A 17003-nucleotide genomic window follows, 5' to 3' on the forward strand; every position below is an offset into this window, starting at 1 on the left:
CCAAAGTCCTTGAACATGTTGTCGCCTTCCAAATCTGTGCCCATCTTTTCTGGAATTCCATGTTTGAATCCCTTCAATCCGGTTTCCGCCCCTGCCACAGTACCGAAACGGCTCTCATCAAATTCACAAATTACATCCTTTGTGACTGTGACAAAGGTAAACTATCCCTCCTCATCCTTCTCGACCTGTCTGCAGCTTTGAGATGATTGACCACTCCATCATCCTCCTCCAACGCCTCCCCACCACCGTTCAGCTGGGTGGGACTGTACTCGCCTGGGTCTACCTAATCGTAGCCAGAAAATCACCTGCAATGGCCTTTCCTCCTACTCTCGCATCGTTACCTCTGGTGTCTCCCAAGGACTTATCCTTGCCCCTGCCCCCCATTACTCATCTATATTCTGCCCCTTGGTGACATCATCCAAAAACACGCGTCAGTTTCCACATGTACGCTGACGACAACCAGCTCTACCTTACCACCACTTCTCTCAACCTCTCCACGGACTGCTTGTCCGACATCTCCAGTACTGTATCAGCAGATATTTTTTCCAATTAAATATTGGGAAGACCAAAGCCATTGTCTTTACTCCCATCCATAAAGTGTGTTCCCTAGCCAACAACTCCATCCTTCTCCCTAGCATCTGTCTGAGCCTGAAGCAGACTTTTCGCACCCGAGGTGTCATATTTGACTCTGAAATGAGTTTCCGGTCACATATCCGCGCATAACTAAAACTGCCGATTTTCACCTCCGTAACATTGCCCATTTCCGCCCATGCGTTAGCTTATCTGCTGTTGAAACCTTCATCCATGCCTTTGTTACCTCTAGCCTTGACTATTCCAATGCATCCCTGGCAGGCCTCCCACATTCTACCCTACGTAAACTTGAGGTCATCCAAAACTCGGTTGCAAATGTCTTAACTTGCACCAAGTCCCACTCACCCATCACTACTGTGCTCGGCGACCTACATCGGCTTCCAGTTAAGCAACATCTCGATTTCAAAATTCCCATGTTTACAAATCTCTCCACCCTCCCTATCTCTGTAATTTGCTTCAGCCTCACAACCCCCCAAGATGTCTACGCTCCTCAAATTCTGCTGCCTTGAGCATCGCTGATTATAACTGCTCAACCATTGGTGGCCATGCCTTCTGTCGCCTAAGCCCCAAGCTCTGGAACTCCCTCCCTAAACCTCTCTACCTCTCTGCTTCTCTTTCTTCCTTTAAGATGTTCCTTAAAATCTACATCTTTGACCAAGCTTTTGGCCATCTGCCGTAATTTCTTCATATGTGGCTCAGTGTCAAATTTATTTGTTTTGTCTTAAAAAGGCACCTTGGGACATTTTACTCGGTTAAAGGTGCTATATAAATACAAGTTGTTGTTGTTGTTGGTTAAGGGGTGATTTGATTGAGGTTTCAAGGATTTTGAAAGGAATTGATATGGTAGAGAAAACTCTTTTCCGCTAGTTGGGGAGTATAGGACAAGGTAACATAACCTTAAAATCAGAGTCAGGCCATTCAGGAGAGAAGTTAGAAAACACATCTTCATGCAAAGGGGGTAGAAGTGTGGAACTCTTCCCCCAGTAAAAACAGTAGATGCTAGCTCAATTAATAATTTTAGCTCTGAGATCGATAGATTTTAGCTAGTCAAAAGTGTAACAGAATCTGGAACCAAGGCAGGTGGATGGAGTTAAGATACAGATCAGCCATGAACTCATTGAATGGTGGAACAGGCTTGAGGTGCTGAATGGCCTACTCCTGTTTCTAGCTTCCTGTTTCATCAATGTCTGAACAATGAGAAACCTGAGTATGGTGATTATCAACATTGTTACCTTGCCAGGTCTAGTTCATATCCTTGTCTTTTGCCTTCAAGGGCCTTCAGATATAGAGCAAGAGTTGCTGGAATGCATGAAGACGATTCCTCAGAGGACCTCATTCCTTCTGAGGGTGCACCATCACAGGACATACACCCATGCACCAGATTTTTGCTGCACAGAGCCAATGCCGCTCCCCTGGGGCGGCGCCTCAGTATTCCTAGCCATCTGTTGAAGGACAGATTGCTGCACTGATGTGAGCCCGTGCAAGCCCTGTTGCACAGTCATAATCCAGCCATGATGACAGCAGTTTGAGCTTCCACTGCAGCACTGAGACATTGGGTCTCTTCCGCCTGTGCTGCAATGGAAGGTGCGACATAGCCTATTATACGCAGCCTCATGGTTGGTCTACAAGGTCTCTCATGGAGATGACCATCATTTCCATCCTGGAAATCATGGGCTCCAAGCTCCGTGTAAGGCCGTGTGCAATGTTGGAACCAGATTCCTCCATGCTCCTTGACACTGACGAGAGGCTCTCTGGCAGACTTGCCTTTGCACTTAGCATTTCTGCGTGCATGCCCATCGCCCTTCTTCTGAAGGCGCCCTCAGTGAGGTCATCATCTGAATCCTTTGCAACAGAACTCGTGTACGAACTTGCCCTGGCACCCGAGCTACCCTCTTCCCCTCTCCTAGCTGCAGCCCACTTGTGCCCAGTGACTCATCATAAAGTATACGCAGTACCATTTTCTGAACTAGTGTCTGCAAGTGTCAGATGCAGTGAAGGTGTGTCTTCTTTTTCACTGTGCTCCTTCATCCCTTCAGGACCAACTGGCCAGGTTCGAGTGCGTGGGTATCTGCAAGGAGAAACGCACAATGGTTGGGTTGTGGCGAGGTGAGGGGGGAAAGCCAGATATTCATGCTTTTTTTAATTTATTCGTTCATGGAATAAGGGCATCACTGGCAAGGCCAGCCTTTATTGCCCATCCCTAATTGCCCTTGAGAAGGTAGTGGTGCACCATCTTATTGAACCGCTGTTCTTTGTGGAAGTTTGGTACAACTAAGTGGCTTGCTAGGCCATTTCAGAGGCCAGTTAAGAGTCAACTGGTCTGGAGTCACCTATAGGCCAGACCAGGTACGGACAGCAGATTTCCTTCCCGAAAGCACATTAGTGAACCAGCTATTTTTTTTTATGGCAATCCAGTAGTTTCACGATCACCATTACTGATACTAGCTTTTTATTCCAGATTTATTTAATTATCTGAATTTAAATTCCCCAGCTGCTTTGGTGAGATTTGAACTCATGTCTCCAGATCATTAGACCTCTGGATTACTAGTCCAGTAACATAATCATTATGCTACCGTCAGCAGCTTGTAAGTGAGAAGAGATTGTGGGATGAGGGGGAAGTGGGATGTGAGAAGAAGGATTAGGTCCGAGCATGCCATCATCATCAGCTATACTGTCAACTTCCCCGTTTGGCACAGCCTCAGTGATAGGTGCTCCAGAACTGCTTCCTCCAGCTCCATCCTGTTCTGCAGATGGGCTTCCCATGCACCCACCTGTTGCTGCTCCCAGTGGTTATGAGTGATCTTTGTCTGCAAGTGAAAGGGAAGTGTGTCAGTGAGTGTGGTGCAATGTGTTTGGGTGATATGCCTGCAACGGTCAAATGGCTGGCAATGTGTGCAAGGTGTGAGATGTGGATGTGAGTCGTGCAGCAGTGGTAAGTGTGTGAGGGTGAAGTGAAGCTATGATTGTGAGGTATGAATGGTGATTGTTAGTGATTGTTGGTAGGTGAGTGATGGGTGTGTGGTGCATTGAGCAGTGTGTGAGGCTTAAGAACATAAGAACATAAGAAATAGGGGCAGGAGTAGGCCATATGGCCCCTCGTGCCTGCTCCACCATTTAATACGATCATGGCTGATCCGATCATGGACTCAGGTCCACTTCCCTGCCCGCTCCCCATAATCCCTTATTCCCTTATCAGTTAAGAAACTGTCTATTTCTGTCTTAAATTTATTCAATGTCTCCAGCTTCCACAGCTCCCTGAGGCAGTGAATTCCACAGATTTACAACCCTCTGAGAGAAGAAATTTCTCCTCATCTCAGTTTAAATGGGCAGCCCTTATTCTAAGATTATGCTCCCTAGTTTTAGTCTTCTCTATCAGAGAAAAAATCCTCTGCATCCACCTTGTCAAGCCCCCCCATAATTTTATATGTTTCAAAAAGATCACCTCTCATTCTCCTGAATTCCAATGAGTAGAGGCCCAACCTCCACAACCTTTCCTCATAAGTCAATCCCCTCATCTCCGGAACCAACCTTGTGAACCTTCTCTGAACTGCCTCCAAAGCAAGTATATCCTTTCTTAAATATGGAAACCGAAACTGTACGCAGTTTTCCAGGTGTGGCTTCATCAATACCCTGTATAACTGTAACAATACTTCCCTGCTTTTATACTCCATTTCCTTTGCAATAAAGGCCAAGATTCCATTGGCCTTCCTGATCACTTGCTGTACCTGCATACTATCCTTTTGTGTTTCATGCACAAGTACCCCCAAGTCCTGCTGTACTGCAGCACTTCAAAATGTTTTTCCATTTAAATAATAACTTGCTCTTTGATTTGTTTCTGCCAAAGTGCATAACCTTCACTTTCTAACATTGTATTCCATCTGCCAAATTTTTGCCCACTCACTTAGCCTGCCTTTTGCAAGTTTTTTGTGTACTCCTCACATATTGCTTTCCCTCCCATCTTTGCATCATCAGCAAACTTGACTACGTTACACTTGGTCCCTTCATCCAAGTCGTTAATATAGATTGTAAATAGTTGGGGTCCCAGCACTGATCCCTGCGGCACCTCACTAGTTATTGATTGCCAACCCGAGAATGAACCATTTATCCTGACTCTCTGATTTCTGTTGGTTAGCCAATCTTGTATCCATGCTAATATATTACCCCCAACCCCGTGAACTTTTATCTTGTGCAGTAACCTTTTATATGGCACCTTGTCAAATGCCTTCTGGAAGTCTAAATACACCACATCCACTGGTTCCCCTTTATCCACCCTGTTCATTACATCCTCAAAGAATTCCAGCAAATTTGTCAAACATGACTTCCCCTTTATAAATACATGCTGACTCTGCCTGACCTAATTTTGCTTTTCCAAATGTCCTACTGCTTCTTTAATAATGGACTCCAACATTTTCCCAACCACAGATGCTAGGCTAACTGGTCTATAGTTTCCTGCTTTTTGTCTGCCTCCTTCTTTAAATAGTGGCGTTACATTTGCAGTTTTCCAATCTGCTGGGACCTCCCCAAAATCCAGGGAATTTTGGTAAATTACAATCAATGCATCCACAATCCCTGACGCTCCTTCTCTTAAGACCCTAGGATGCAAACCATCAGGTGCAGGGGATTTGTCCGCTTTTTGTCCCATTATCTTACTGAGTACCACCTCCTTAGTGATTGTGATTGTGTTAAGTTCCTCCCCCCCTATAGCCCCTTGTCTATCCACTGCTGGGATACCTTTAATGTCCTCTACCATAAAGACGGTTGCAAAATATTTGTTCAGAGTTTCTGCCATTTCCATGTTCCCCATCACTAATTCCCCAGTCTCGTCCTCTAAGAGACCAACATTTACTTTAGCCATTCTTTTCCTTTTTATATACCTGTTGAAACTCTTGCTATCTGTTTTTATATTTTGTACTGGTTTACTTTCATAACTTGTGGTGCAGATGTTGGGATATGGCATTTGGCAATGCATTTACTCACCTTGTTAGCTCGTATGAGGTCATTAAACTTTATGTGGCACTCGATCTAGGTCTTGGAGACAACACTCATCACAGTGATGACTTCAGTGATCTCCTCCCACCATCCTTTGCTACTCTGACTTGAAGGGCTCCTGCAGGTAGAGGACATGACGCTGTTTTTGAACCCCCAGGACCAAGACACCCAGTGCCGCATCTGAAAGTCTCCGAGCTCTTTCTCTTGGCTGTTGGGCCATAGCTTTCTACATAATTTAAATAGTGCAGTGAGCCTAGGCCAAACTTTATTGGCCAGTAGACTGCACCCAATATTGGCCTCACTGTTCAACGCTAAGCCAATCAGCAGTGCGTTTAGCTCTGAGATCTGTGCTGCAATCATTATAATCAACACGCCGCATGTATTTTGTGTGCTGCCTGCACCACTTTGAACAAGATTGGGCGTATAGCGTTTTGCACTGTCCGCGCCCAATTTCGGGCCTTATCCAATTTTTAGATCTTAGAACATACGGCATTTGACAAAACTAGTGCTAACCATATCAGAGAAAATCATGGGGAATATAGAAAGGGCACTGGAGTGATGAAACAGAGATTAGAAGGGCTTACAAAGGGTAAACAGGCTACCAGATAATAGCAATGGAAATATTAAGGGCTTTAATAAGCATATTAAAATAATAGAATAATTAAAGAGCGGATAATACCACTATCGACGAAGGGAGAAATCTAAATGTTGAGCAGGACGATTTACTGGAGATACAAAGGCTTGGAATTTCCATGGAGCTTCTTCTGCTCTGCCGCTGTAACTTTGCCGAATGTGCAGTGAATACAGGGTTAAGCTCACACTTCTGCCGAAGTTACAGTGGTGGAGCAATAGCATTTTAGACATTTTTATAACTAGGAGAGTAGAGCACAAGGGAAAGGGGTTACAGTAAATTTGTACAAGGCAATTGTAAACCACAGTTAGATAACTGTGTGCAGTTTTAGGCACCCTGTTAAAGAAAGGACATTAAAGCAATAGAAATTGTACAACATAGATACACCAGGATTGCTAATTTCAGAAATCATAGTAATAATGGGACACTTGAGAAACTGTAACTATTCCCAATGGCACAGAGAGAATTAAGATGAGGTTTAATACAGGTTTTTGAAATTCTGAAAGATTTTGATCGGGTGATTAGAGAAAGCCTATTTCCTCTGGATGGAGAGTCCATGACAAGGGGTAATCAATTTAAAATTGTCACTGAGACAGTGTGGAAAGAGAATAGGTTACATTTCTTTACACAGAGAGTTGTTGGAGCGTGGAATAATTTTTCACAGACAGAGAGAGAGACCACTACATCTTCTGAGAGAAGAATAGATAAACATTTGAAACAGAGAAAGACTTAGGGCTATGGGAAACATGCAGGGCAGCAGGATTAGTTTTGAATTGCTCCAGCAAGTAGCTAGCATAGACATGATAGGCTGAATGCCCTCTTTCTGCATCATAAGCTTCTGTGGCTTTTCCAAAAGTCGTGTTGCTTATCAAACTGTAAGAAATACATTTAATTGTTGTCTTCTTGGCCCAATCTGCCACCCAAGTTCACCCTCAGCAAGGCTCCATGCTGCTCATAGAGCAGACTGACTGTAAAAAGATTTCTTTAGAAATTTATATAATATAGCTACAGGAAACAAGTTAGCCACAGCTGCATAATTATATCTAGAATGTACTACAGGAAGGAGAAACAAATCCCTCCAGTAAAAGAAAATCACAGTAACCTAGAAATTACTGTTGGCAATATTAGTGGATGCACTTTAAACACATTCGGATGATATCCTTCTGTGCTATTTTCATAAAGACAGTTGTTTGGAATGAATTAGTATCCGCTAAAATGCAAAGAGAACAAACTAAATGTTGGTCTGTTAATATTACCAACAGTAATTTCTAGCTGAAGGCGTAGCCCCACAATACATCCAGCACAGGGTTTAGCGGATAGAGGATTTTACTTGCACGAGATACTGAAATGCACCAGTTTTAAGTCAATGCGAATTCCACTTGGACACCTTTATAAACCAAAATTTTCATTAGCAATGATTATAATTTCTGAAAAAATATAACTTCCCACAATGTGTGATAGAATTTAACATTCACACTCTTTTGAATTTTAGCTTTGTATGGTTAGACATTGGCCTAAATTGCATTCAGGCAAATGATATTAGATTAGCTCAATGAGATGGTCTTATCTGTAGTTTTTCTGAGCTTCCATCTTTCTTCCTATTGTCACCCTATAGGTGATAGTGAGGTTCCTGTTACTAAACCTCAATGCATGCTAAACATCTAGGATTAGAATGGTATCATACAGTGAGAACCACCTTCATCAGATCATATTAAATATGTTTATAAACACTTGTTATTCTTCAACTTAATTCCCAGAAATATGAGCAGCCTTCCAAGTTTAACAGAAATTTAACAGCTGGGATCAAATGAAATAGTAAATTCAATGTCAGTAGAACTGGTGTTAGGGAATGGTGACTGAATTATTTTAATTGAAACAAGGAAAGTTTGTTTCTGAAAGAATGAAAGTGTCCAAGATGTCATTCAAAGTATTTGTTATAGTACCATCTACCTTTTATGTTTGCATTGGCACAAAAAGCATAACTTCTCCTTCGAGAGCAATTCCGTTAATGCTTGTTAACAATGATGACATTGTGGCTTATTACAAATGCAGCTGTTACAAGAATGTATTACTTAATATATATGGATCAAATTCTGAGAACATATGCCCCACCCTCACATTAAGGCTTGGAGTCAGAACACTATCTTTCTCATCAATAAGGAATAAGCATGCACCTGTTTCAATACCAATTTCTTCCATTTGTTTCTTATTTGTACTTTAAGTTTATGCATTAGTTACAAAAGTTGTTAATGAAAACAGTATTTTGCAATAGAAATCAGCATTTGTGAATTACAGCAAAGCGACAGTTCTTAATGAGGAATGTAACTACAGAGTAACATCTACAAACCAACAATGGGTTTAAATTTGTATCTAAAATACATTTTCTGAATGTTGAAAATCTGATTTGAAATCAGCCCAACAACTTATCATTATTCAGTACAAAGGGGAATATAAACAATTGGTAGAAAAGGAAGGGGAGATTTTACTTTCCCTTGCACCCAGGCAATGGTCAGTTGCCACGTGCAAAGGAAAAGAAGAAAGGGCAAAGATCTGTTACACCAGATCTCTACCCCATTCGTGTTACCCCAGAAATCGGTTTGCCCTAAAGGGGCAGGAAGCTGAGCCCATGAACTTCCAAACTTATTTTGCCCAGGCACATGGTGGTGAGTACTCATTGGAAGGTGCTCAGAGAAGCAGGCATTGGTTCTTGTGGACAACCCCTTTCAGATCTTAAGATCTGAGCTGGGCCTTGGTGCAATCTGTTGGAGCCCACAAGAAGGTTTGTACTTTGGGGCAGGAGGCCTTCTAGTGTTGTTTTTGGACAGCAGCCACAAGACCCAACAGCCAGCAGCCATTGCTGCTTCTGCAGGCCTGATAGTAGGGCTCGGTAGGTGTTGCTCTGAATCTAGAAATACAAGCAGCTTTAAGTCATGTCTTTCTGACTAGCTCCCGGGTGGAGGGGAGAGAGGAATATTGGGACTGAAGTTTCTCCTGAGAGGTAAAATTGAAGGCTTACCTTTTCCACTAGAATTGCTCAGACTACAGCTATGCTTTCATTTGCAGTAATGTGAAGTAGTTTCAGGTGCACAACAACATGAAAGGGAAAATATGACTCAAGAATCAAGTCTCGGCCGAGAATTTCCTTGGAGCTACTTTTGCTCCGCTGCTGTAACTTTGTCAGAAGTGCGACCAAATCCCCGTTTACGTGACAGGAAATTCCCAACCTTGGTCAGACTCCCATGTATATTGAAGTCAAGCAATGTAAGACCTTCTTCAGGTGGCCCACACACACCATTCGGGCTAGGCACCATGTTGAGTATAACTCCAGCCCAGAGTGAAAGCAGACTTAATGGCCGAGAAATTGGATATAGCCACCAAACGGGCTATGTTAAGGGCAAACGATGTTAAGCTGCCCCACCTGAAAATGGTCTAGGTAGTACACCAAATTTGTGCTCATTCTTCATTAACATGATTATAGTTACGGGGGGCGGGGCAGGGGGGTGGCGAGGGGGGCAAAATTTGGTAGTGCCCTTTTTGGGATGCTAACGTTTACCTTTTTGAAAAGTTAGTGCTCAGCGAAATGGCTTGCAGAATTGTGGGAAATTGAGCATTTTCACCCCAGGAGTGAAGGAGGGCGATAAATGAGGCGCTAATGGCTTCAGTGGGGTGCTGCAGGGACACTATTGCCAGGAAGTTACCCAATTTCAGCAGACATGCATTCAGCAATCAGCCTTCAATCCTTGCCTAATCCTTCTTGACCTATTTGCAGCCTTTGACACAGTTGACCACGCCATCATCCGCCAATGCCTTTCCATCATCGTCCAGCTGGGTGGGACTGCACTCAGCTGATTCCATTCTTAGCTCTCTAATCGTAGCCAGAAAATCACCTGCAAATGCTTCTTTTCCCACTCCCACATCGTTACCTCTGTTGTCCCCCAAGGCCCCATCTTATTCTTGGCGATATCATCCAAAAACACGGCATCAGTTTCCACATGTACACTCATGACGCCCAGCTCTACCTCACCACTACTTCTCTCGACTCCTCCATGGTCTCTAAATTGTCAGACTGCTTGTCCGACATCAGTACTGGATGAGCAGACAATTTCTCTAATTAAATATTGGGAAGACCGAAGCCATTGTCTTTGGTCCCCGTCATAAAATGCGTTCCCTAGTCACCGACTCCATCCCTCTCCTTGGCATCTGTCTGAGGCTGCACCAGCCTGTTCACAATCTAGGTGTCATATTTGACCCTGAAATGAGCTTCCAGCCACATATCCATGGCATAACTAAAACCGTCTATTTCCACCTCCACAACATTGCCCTTCTCTGTCCCTGCCTCAGCTCTGATACCCTCATCCATGCCTTTGTTACCTCTAGACTCAACTACTCTAATGCACTCCTGGCTTGTCTCCCACATTCTACCCTACATAAACTGGAGATCATCCAAAACTCGGCAGCCCGTGTCCAAACTCGCACCAAGACCCGCTCACCTTGTGCTCGCTGTCCTACACTGGCTTCCAGTTAAGCAACGCCTCGATTTCAAAATTCTCAGCTGTGTTTACAAATCCCTCCATGGCCTCGCCCCTCCCGATCTCTGTAATCTCCTTCAACCTCACAACCCCCCCAAGATATCTCCGTTCCTCAAATTCTGCTGTCTTGAGCATCCCTGATTATAATCGCTCAACTATTGGAGGCCATGCCTTTAGCTGCCTGGGCCCTAAGATCTAACACTCTCTCTCTATACCTCTCCGCCTCTCTACCTCACTTTCCTTCTTTACGACACTCCTTACAACTGACCTCTTTGACCAAGCTTTTGGTCATCAGCTGTAATTTCTTCTTATGTGGCTCGGTGTCAAATATATTTGTTTTGTCTTATAACACTGTTGTGAAACACCTTGGGAAATTTTACTACATTAATGGCGCTATATAAATACAAGTTGTTGTTGTCTAGCTCATTCCTGCTATTAAAGGAAGGTAATTTCAAAGTGCAGCTGCTCATTTTCAGCAACTGAGACAGCTTTGTGCGATAGCTGGTGTGAGGTTAAGTGCCACGCGCTTTAATAATGTGGCTTTGGAGACATTGGTGGGGGCAGTGGAAAGAAGGAGTGAATCGCTGTTCCCTTCATCTGGAAGGAGGCTATCGCCACAGATATTCAGGGCCATATGGCGAGAAGTGGCCAAGGATATGTTGTCCACCACTGTGGCAGATAGAACCCTAACACAGTGCCATAAGAAATTCAATGACTTCCGTCGGGTGGTCAAGGTGCGTCCCACACCTCCTACATACCGGCCTCTGAACCTCTGTCTGTGCACACTGTGCAAACCACCACTTCCCCATCATGCAACCACCAAGAATTTGCAGCTACTCACACTCACATCCTCATCTCATGCCTTGCCTTCATTCACAGATATTCATCCATGGCAGGCATATCTTCCACGTACGTAGCTGGACTCACACACACACAAATTCCTTTCTTTTGCAGGCCTAGATGGCCCAAAACAGTAGGGAGCAGCAGAGGACTGGAGGAGGGGATCCTGAACTGCACGAACTGTGTGACCTTGAGGAGCGACTGCTGAGGCTCTTGGGTTCACCATGGCCGGTGGAGACATTGACCCCACTGGGGGCAACAACGGTATCATTATCCCCTCTCCTTTTCTTATCCCACTTCCCCGTCAAACCAGAAGACTTTATCGCTTCGCAGCTCCAGATACTGGCTGCCTTCCTTGCTCCATTTCTGCCCCCCTGCCCTCATCTTAACACGAGTCGTGTGCCATTTATGCTTTCAGATAACCAGCCAGCCGATGTGCAGCCTGTACCTGAGTCCCCCCAACACAATCAGGAGAGAGAGGAAGAGGAAAAGGACCCAAGCACTGCATCATTGCATCTCTCACCCATAAGCACCAGCTCAGAGACTGGCACTACGTGTTCGTTGGATGTTAGGTTAGTAGAGGGATCGGCACTGGGTGATGCACTGGGGTCTAGCAGTTTGCAGCAAGGCCAAGGGGAAAGAGCACCTCGAGAGCTATCTCCCTGGAGGTTGAGTTCAGGCGCAAGTTCTGCTGCACAGGACTCAGATGAGGACCTCAATGTGGAGGCATTCACAAAACAGGTGATGGCCATGCACTCTGACATGATAGGTGCAATGACAAGGATGCCCAAAAGCCTCTTGGCAGTGTAAGGAGCATGGAGGAGTCCACCTCCAGCATTTCACAGAGCTCTGCACACACCATGGAGCCCATCATTGGTAGTCTGCAGACAATGGTGGACTCTCAGATCCAGACCTCATGACGCGTGTCATGGGCGATGTGGCAGCTTCAGTTGCAGCACAAGCAAAAGCATCGCAACATCTTGGTGCTGTAATGGAGACAATGATTGGTGGCTTGGAAGCTCAGACTGCTCTCCTGCAGTCTCAGCTGGATACCACACATGTTCCGACTGCTGTCATGCAGTCAATGACTGCTGGTATAGAGTCTCGGACTGCTCCATGCAGTCTTAGCTAGATGCCACGCATGCTCTGATGGCTGCCATCGGCGTTGGGTCCACCTCATTCCACTGGGGATCTCACGGTGTCGCAGCAATCCATCAATCTGTGCTGCAGCAGATTGGTGGGGATGCTGAGGTGGTGCTCCGGAGGCGTGCCACTGGATCAGTGGAGCAGGAACCAGCTGTCCTCGCTCAAGGTGACAGCATTCCTGATCCCACCACTGCCACTCCACCATTGCATGTGTCACTGCCTGTCACTCCCTAGCCAGTCCAGACTGTCGCCACCCAGCCTGAGGTGGTGTAGTCTACAGCCGGGCCTTCCAGCCCAGAGCTGGTCAAGGGCGTCCTGCAAGGCCATCTGTAGTCTCTGGCTCTCTGACACTCAGCAGCCTTCCGTCAGCTGTGCTGCAGCCACAGGGGACACACTGCGATGAGCACCAGAATAGAAAAGCAAAGAAGAGATATAAAAAATGCATAGGGTGATTCTTAAATACATTATGATAGTTCATTGTTATTAAATACATTTTTATTGGAATGTTTCATCTTTGCTGTTGTCTCTCATTTCAGTTTTGGGACTTTGGTATGGAAGGACAAATTGATATGGTGATGGGGACGTCCAGAGGAACCTGGAAATGGGATGGAATTCACTGGAACTGAAGTCTGATGAGACATTCACGGACCGCCCTTGTAGAATTACAATTGAATGGCTGCCGCCTCCGTTGCTGGTGTTGCTGCTCCTGCTCCTCCTTGTCCTCCTCCTTCTCCTCCTCCTCCTCAGGTGATGCGGCTATGCCTGGTGGCAATGGCTGTGCCCTCATGGTGGCCAGGTTGTGCAACTTGCAGCTGATGACGACGAATAGAGAACCCGCTCAATCGAGTGCTGGAGGACTCCTTCTGAGTGGTCAAAGTAGCGGAACCGTTGCTTGAGCAATCCGATGGTCTGCTCACTGATGTTCCTGGTGGCGCCATGGGCCTCATTGTATGAGTGTTGGACAGGAGTGTTGAGATTGTGGAGGGGAGTCATGAGCCAGGTGGAGAGCGGATAGCCCTTGTCTCCCAGCAGCCAGCCGCGATCGTGATGTGGTGGCTGGAAGAGAGCTGGATGAAGCTGATGGTGGCTCACCAGTCCGACGCAGGATGAAAGCATAGTGGCAGCTGCCAGAATAACGGGCATTGACAGTGAAGATTCTGCGTGTGTGGTCGCACACCAGCTGCACATTCAGTGAGTGGTAACCTTTGCAGTTACGGAAGACCTCAGGATTGTGATGGGGTGCCCGCAAAGCGACGTGGGTGCAGTCAATAGTGCCCTGCACCATGAGAAATCCTGCTATCCTGATGAAGCCACATGCACACTCACGCTGCTTCTCTCTGGTCATGGGGAAAAAAATTTAGTCCCTTATCCATCTCTAGAGAGCATCTGTGACCTCGCGAATGGAGCGATGGATGGCCAACTGGGAAATGTTGGATATATCTCCTGTTGTACACTGGAAAGATCCATTGCCATAGAAATTGAGCATGATGGTGACCTTGGCTGCCAATGAGAGAGCCGTCCTCACCCTGAGGCTCAAGGTCTGGTTGCAGGAGATGGCAGAGCTCTGTGACCAGGTCTCCTCTTGCCAGCCCTGTTGGGCCTTCTACCTCTGGCCATATTTTGCTGCCTTTCTCCCTGTCTTTCTCCCTGTCTTTCTCCCTGACTTGCTCCCTGCATTTGTCTCTGCCTTTCTCTCCGCCTAAGGAGCCTCCGACGGTGACGCCGGAGCAGAAGGTCGAGTGCAGCCCCATGAACCGATATAAATGTTGTCGTTTCAAATCATCCCGCAATGAAATAGTCCTTGAAGTGAAAATCAGTCAAATCTGTCCACCAAATCTGTCCGCCAAAAATTGTTTGTAAAGGTGGCACCTTTAAATAGCACTCCTCCAGCTGCCTCCCGACTGCAACTTGATAGCGAAAGCTGTCGAATTTCTCTTCTGGGGCGATAACGAGGCGCTGCGCACGGTGATGACGTCACCAAGTGTAGCCGAACGTGGCTCTAACGGCAGAAGCGGGTCACTGCCTCTTAGCGACTCACATGCCCCCCGCCTAATTTCGCGGGGGGGCACTGTTCTCATCATGCCGGGGCAAAAACCCATTTGCGCCCTGGTAGCACTCCCCCGGAGGCACTAACGACAGGAGCTCAATTTCACCCCCATGGTTTCAGCACTCATTGTCTTAACGCTCAACCGGTGGGCCAATATCGGGTCCAGTCTAATTCACAGTCATGTGTGGCACAGGCTTTTTCTACTACAGCACCTCATTGTCAGAGCAGTTGAATCTGCAGCTGCCCCCACAAGCAAAGAAGAAGCTCAAGCCAAAGCACAAGCACAGGCAGAGTTGTGGATAAATAGAAAAGGCAGATCGTCGTACCAGGGAGACAACCAGGAAGTTCTCCAATGAAGCTCAGGAGCCATTTGTAGTAGCCATGGAGAGGAAGCAGTCTATGCTCTACCCCCAAAGTGGCAGGAAGCCCTCGCCATATATGTCCCGTACTATGTGGCAGTGGATAGTGGACTATGTTACAGCGAGTACTGTGGTGCCATGGTCCGCCATCCAGTGCAGGAAGACATTTAATGACCCCACGGTGAAGGTGAGTGAAGGCTTCAGCAAATGCTATATACCACCATGTGCACCACTAGCCTTACACACTGCTCAATCACCACAACCCCAGCACTCACCTACCAACAATCTGAACCTATCACCACTCATACCTCAACTTCACATCACTCTCACAGCTTTACTGCTGCTACAACACTCACACCCACATCTCACACCTCGCACACAGTGACAGCTTTTCAACTGTGGCAGGGAATCACGCAAACACATTGCACCACACTCACACACATTTCTCTTTCTCTTGTAGGCCAAACTGGCTCATAATCATCAGGAGCAGCAGAAAAGCAGGACCTCAGCCAGCTCGAGGACAGCTTTCTCCAGCTATTTGGGCATCATGTGGTAGAGGTCATGGCAACAGGTAAGGTTGAAACTGTTGGGGACAACAACGGTATGTTCATTTGTAATCCTTCTTCTCACATCCCACTTCCCTCTCATTCCACAATCTTTTCTCACTTTCAAGCCACTCCTGCTATATGCATTCATATCTGGCTTTACCCCACCCCACGCCTTCCCTCACCATAACCCGCCTCTTGTGCCTTTCTGCTTTCAGATAATCAACAAGCACCCGAGCAGCCTGTCCCCGGCGTCATGGAAGAGAGCGAGGCAGGAGAAGAAGAGGAGGGAGAAGACACCGCGCCACTGCATCTGTCACTCACAGACATCAGCTCAGAAACTGGCACGACACGTACTTTAGAGGTGAGTGTAGTAGCGGGATCTGCACAGTGTGAGACACCGGGCACGGGTGGGCTGCAGCAAGGCCAGGGGGAAAGGGTAGCTCGTGGGCCAGCACCTCACATGGGTTCTGCTGCACGCGACTCAGATGAGGACCTCGATGGGGCGGCCTCCAGAAGAAGGGTAATGGGCATGCACACCGAATTGATGGGTGCAATGGCAAGCCTGCCAGAGAGAATCTCGACAATGTCAAGGAGCATGGAGGAGTCTGCTTCCAACATTGCACGGGGCACTGCGCAGAACATGGAGCCCAGGATTTCCAGGCTGGAAATGATGGTACACTCCCAAGGAGACCGTGTTGACCCAGATGTGATGGTGCACCTGATGGGTGATCTAGCAGCTTTCATTGCAACAAAGGCAGAAGTGACCCAACACCTTAGTGCTGCAGTGGAACCTCAGACTGCTCTCATGCAGTCTCAGTGTAATGCCCCCCAAGCTCAGACCATTGTCATGCAGCCTCAGTTTCAAGCCACCCAGCTCTGACTGCTGCCATCGTGGCTGGGTCTACCAGCGTCGACCAGGGCTTGCAGGATGTCTCAGCAGGCCAGCAAACTGTGCTGCCACAGATTGCTAGGAATGCTGAGGCACTGCCCTGGGGGAGAGGCAGTGGGTCTGTGGAGCAGGACCCTGCTGTCCTCTCTCAAGAAGACAGTATTCCTGTTCCCAACTCTTCCACTCTGCCATTGCCTTTGCCGTTGCCTGTTAGCCAGCCAGCCCAGCCTGTTGCCGCCCATGCCAAGGTGGTGCAGTCTGAAGCCGGGCCTTCTAGAGCCAGAACTGCTTGTGGCCATCCTGCAAGGCCACCTGAAGTCTCCCCCACGGAATCTCAGCAGCTTCCACCAGCCAAGCTACAGCCACTGAGGGAATACTCTGTAGGAGCACTAGATTAGGAAAAGGCACATAAATGACAGACACTAAGTGATTGC

The sequence above is a fragment of the Pristiophorus japonicus genome, chromosome 1 (assembly GCF_044704955.1).
Source record: "Pristiophorus japonicus isolate sPriJap1 chromosome 1, sPriJap1.hap1, whole genome shotgun sequence".
Lineage (NCBI taxonomy): Eukaryota > Metazoa > Chordata > Chondrichthyes > Pristiophoridae > Pristiophorus > Pristiophorus japonicus.